Raw genomic sequence first — 5,452 nt, 5'->3', positions numbered from 1 at the left:
ATACCTGTCTGGATGACACTCATTGGTTTTACACTTTTCCCAGTATTGGGAGATGTTCTGCCCTCAATTACCACCACCTAGTATGCAAGCTGTTTCTTAAACTTCTTGAAGTTCACTAGCTCATGAGACTTTTGAAGGACATGATGTTAGTGAAAGGAGATCAGAATAAAGTATCTCTTACTCCTCCTGTGACCTTGCCTATCCTTATTATTACTTTATGGTCTCTGGAGATTCCTCCAACTCAGGAGAAACTCCAGGTGCTTTCTTAGGGCAAACTGCCAGGTGTTTTGTGCGGTCTGAGCACTATAGGCAGGGCTAAAGATCTCATCCAAAAGCTGGTTATTCTCCATGGGGAAAGGAGGCRGTCTCTCTGGGTTTGGACTTCACATTAAAGCTGATGCTGAAGGCTCACCTGGCTTTGTTCAGCCAGCTGCACTGTTTTTGCAGGTGCAGAGTATGGAGCCCTGAAGGGTGGAAGGGTAAACAGCCAGTTTTGAGCAGGGAAACAAGTGCTTCATAGAGATGGAAGGGTTAAACAAAGTGAATTCTCACAGGGAGAGGGAAAGAAAAAGGAAGCTGTATGCTGTGTAAGTTTCTCTTGGTGTTTTATACATGAATAATGGGTCCCCCTGGGGTTATCTCCTGGGTTTGGAGAAGGATGTTATCTTGTCTAGACATACGATCTGAACATCCCAAAGAGTTGGCGCCTGAATCTCACATGAGACAATGTTTTCCCCACAGACTCCCATGGGATATATCCAAAGATTTCCATTTCAGAAGTACTTGCAGGTACATGAGAGGAGAGAGGAGAAGTGGGAGCAGGAATTCAGACTATCTTCTACGGGTGTCATTGCTTTTTAACGTAAGTGATATCTGGCCTCCTGGATCACTGCAGGCAGAGACTATGAAGTTTTAGTAGCCTCAGAGATGCCTAATACTAGGGAATATGAACAGAATGTCCTCTAGGGAGCCTGGTGCCAGCTTCATATGAGTTCAGTTCATGTTTCAGGTGAGCTTTGGACAAATTTTAAGAGACTTTTGACCAGTTTATGATGTCAGGCAGACAGGATGCAATTCTCAGTGGATCAAGTCTGTCCTAGTGATTCTCAGGATCACTTTTACTAGCAAAATCTGGGGACTGGGAAACCCAGTGTTACCCAGAGAAGATCACTGAATCCTCTGTGCTTCTAACTACTCATTTTTAAAGGTAAAGGGAATCTATTACCCATTTTATTTGAGAACTGCTTACTACTGATTTTGTTTTACTCTCTTTCTGTTAAGCCTACTCCAAAAAAAATGCACAGGAAAAATTTCTTTCTACTTCAGATGCATTTGAGGAATGACATTAAAGCAATGTATTGCGATGAATGGAAAAAAAATGCAATAYAATTTCTTGCAGCAGTTTTCCTTCGCCTGCATGGTTCAGTGGAAAGACTCAAGGGTGCTGTGAAGCTCAAAGGATTCAAGGGTGATCAGAGAGTGTCTAATGTTGACGCTGACCTTGTTTTACCATTAGCAACTTGTATCCTTTGAGCTGTACCCAGGAGAGAAACACCCTGATACCTGTGGCTGTTGTGTCCTCCTTCAACATGCCACGATTAGAGCTTATTCACAACTAACTGGTTGCTCCATTTTCAAAAGGTTGATTTGATATTTGAAGCAAAACTCGGATGAACGGAGCTAGGAATATACAAGACATTTATGTGTGTGAATAGGTCTCAACATCATGTTTCCCCTCAAACAATTATTTAATGTCACCTGAAAAATTAGCAGAGAAAGAAAGGGTAGAACAACGTAGGAAGTCCTCAACTATGAAATCAAGCTTTAGTAATACCAGAAATTTGTCATTCATGATGCTGCAAAAAAGGAAGAGCCAGTGGTTAAGTTTAGGGTCTCTTATGACTTTAGAGATTGGAGTTAATTTCTTGTTCTCTTCATATAGACAGTTGCTCTSTCTCTCATTCATTCTCTCTCTGCCTCAGTTTCCCCAAATGAGTATAACAGCACTTCCATGCCTATATGTTTCCTACTTACATGCCAAAGAGAGGGACCCTTTAAAAAGGTCAACAGAAAGACTGCTAGCCTTTAAAAGAAAAAGAAGGCAGGCAGTTCCTTGCGTTCAGGTCATAGAACCACATCAGAAAGAAGAGTTCAGAAACAAGACAGGATCAGAAGCGAGTTACTAATACTGAGTTGAGAACAAAATTCCAGCGGACATGGCAGGATGATGCCACAGGGATATAACAAAGCAATAAGCCTGAGTGAAAGGCAAGATATAACACAGAGTTAGAGTATAATGAGTAATCTCAAAAGTGAGGATCCAGGAAGGATACTGTGAAGATGTTAGCCACGTGAGCACATGAAGAATGAGAATGTGCTAAGATATGATGAAAAAATGGCAAAATGCTTGGATATTTCAGTGTGTCTCACTTTCTCTGAAAATAAAACAACTTATACAGCTGAATATCTCCAAAAATCTGAGTCACCATTTCTATGATTCTCTATACCTCTGCTGACTAAATCAGGAAGTCTATCAGTCATGTGCTTTTGCTGTGGCAACTGCTTTTAGCAAAATAAAGAAAAGCAGCTCTGTATGTTTGAACCTGAACAGCCCTCAAGTGCTGTGTCAGTGATGAACTCGGAGTGTGCATTCACATAGCCTGGACTTCATTAAACATAGCTACCACCAGTGATACTGTGAAATGAATTAGTGAGCTCAGCACAGTTCCCACTGAACAGGTGTCCACATAAGAAGGCATTGCATTAAGACAAAATGACCTTCAGGGCAACTAAAAAGTGATCTGGCAAAGGAATTTTCTCTTTTTTTATTGTCTTTTTTTTGTCTTTTTGCTTCCTTTTGATGGTGAAAATCACTTCATAAACACAAAACCAGATCAAATCCGACCTTCCTTGATTTTTCCCACCTCTTAGGTAGCATTAAGTTCTTCGATCTTCATCAGAAGTAGAGAGRCATTATTTCTTTAACAAAGTGTTTCCTCCATTCCACTGAAAACAACAACATTTAAACATTCTTACGAGTCAGCCCTCAGTCTGTTTTTTTGTGACCAAAGCAGCTCTGTGGGCAGAGGGGTGTTCTCAAGAGCTGATTGTTGAGAAACATTCTGCATAGCTTCCTGCCACGCTGTAAGGATTAGTTTTTTGGTTTACATTAAAGCATTTTTCTTCTATCTATAATATGTATAATTCTTCTAATTCTTTATGTAAACCTTCATATACAATCTTGGCTCTTTGCCTGACAACCCTTCACAGTTCTGTCAACTTTTTTCTTCTTACAGTTGTAGGCTTACCATCCAGACATCCTTCTGAAAAACAGGTGTACAACAATCTTCCCCAGCTTTTACCTTTCCCCTTCATGAACCATATTTATGAAGGTCAGATCCTTGTGTTTTTGAACTTCATGGACAAAATATCAGGGGAAGGAGTATGTTTGTAACAGTGCCATATGCTACCCGTGCATGAAAGATCCTTTTAGCTTCACATGCCATTCACCTGGCTACTGTGACTGATTCCAAGCAACATATGTAGCTACAGGTACTTCCTTCTTCTTTTCTCTACTTCATCCAGGTTTCTAACCTATCACTGGAACATTTTTCTTTACATCCAATACACTTGTATTTTCTAACAGCATGATAGGGGAAGGATCTCTGACAGTGAAGATGAATGCACAAACAATCCACAGCTCCCAGAGACAAGGAAACACTTGAGAGGCCTCCTGGGAAAAAACAAAATCAAACATTGTGACCTATCTCTCCCTGTTTTCCCCTTTTATTTTTTCTCTTCCTTCTTTGCTTGATTGCAATGAAAGAGTAAAACATTACATTGCAAGAAGATTCCTTCCTGCCATGATTCTTGGAGATTTTACAGCACAAGTGCAGATTGGTTTTAAGTAAGGGAAAAAGACAGCAGGATGAGGCTGTTTTGCAGGAGTGGGTTTTCTTAATCTGTTTATGTTTACAAATGCAGTCCCTGGAGAAGCTGTTCACTAAACCCATGGCCTCAGTCTAACTTTAGACTTTGCAAAGATATTGAATTTCCTGTCTTTGTTCCAAGAGGGATTATTACTGAATGGCTATTTTACTCCTGCATTGCTGGATTAGTTTCTAAATTTGCCAATTAGCACTTGCCAATTAGTGCTGTCATATAGCCCACAAAACCTGAAAGCTTGCTCGTTCAGCTGGAAAATGAGCACCTTCATACTTTGCAAAGATGTCTTCCCACATCTTCCATCCCTTCTAGGTTCTCTGGCTTTTTGTTTACATTTTAACTTTGTGAATGGTCAAAATCTTGGCTAATTTGATTTATTTATTAGAAAAGTAAAAACAACAACAAATGGTTCTTCCTGGTGAGAATACAAACCAATGCCCTGGAGGTCAAGTTCAAAATAGATTTATCAGAAAGCAGTGTGAGTAGCCATGTTCCCGTGCCAGCCATGCCCAGTGCRTGTATTAATGCATATGTCAACCTCTGTGTGGAGCCATCTCTCCCATCCAAGCCCACAYGACTGTAAAGTCAGTGCTTCACAGCTCAGGAGCACTTTGAGGAAGACTTTCCGCTCGAGTTCATGAARGGAGATCATCTGTCTAATTGACCCCGTTCCCAAGCAGTGTTGTTTTTTTAAGTGTGTAGCTCATACTGGGAAACAGGAAACTGGACAGGTATCAAATTAAACTGATAGAAGACTGATTCAAAACAAAAAGAAGTGGTTCCTCTCATAGCAGGTAATTTAGCTATGGGACTCCTTGTCTCAGGAAAAGGTGACTGGATCAGTCTATGAGAAAAAAAAAGAACTGTGGAAAACCATTAAATACAAAGTCATCCATCTGAGGAAAGAGTGAGGAATGGGTTGCCTTCTCCTCATACTCTTCTCTAGTCATCCTCTGATGTCCAGTCTTAGAGTAGACCTACTGTGGATGGGACAGTCGTTTTTCTGAGAAGTTGTTTGGCCTGAGCGGCTATGATTGCTCTTCTGTTCACGACGTGTTCACTGGAACGACAGATCCTGTCTCCAAACATCAACAGCAGCAATTCCAACCCTGCACAACACAAATCCTCTAATCAATTTYCACCCAGCAGACAAAGATGGAGGTGGAAGTAGCTGTAGCAGTAACATCCCTGCAGTGCTTCTGCTGCACGTCAGTGACCTAGGAGAAAAGCTTGTCTGGCACAGACCTTTGTCTGCAGGAGGGTGAACTTCTGTTCAGGCGGATGGTTAAATGCATTAAAGCGTACAAGCATGAATGTTCCAGAAACGGTTTCCAGAGCACAATGTTTACTACCTCTTTTTTTTCTTTAGATAGTTCTGCCTGAACAATCATTGTAAAGGCATAAAACAAGAAGCACTCTAGGTTAGAAGAATGAAAAAAGAAAACTTAATTTTGAACAAATGAGGCAAGGCAGAGCAGAGGGTTTTTTCATGCTTTGACAGAGCGAC

Source organism: Rhea americana, unplaced genomic scaffold, assembly GCF_003343005.1.
Source record: "Rhea americana isolate MKP2758 unplaced genomic scaffold, rheAme1 scaffold_33, whole genome shotgun sequence".
Taxonomy (NCBI): domain Eukaryota; kingdom Metazoa; phylum Chordata; class Aves; order Rheiformes; family Rheidae; genus Rhea; species Rhea americana.
Note: the sequence above shows the minus strand (reverse complement) of the source record.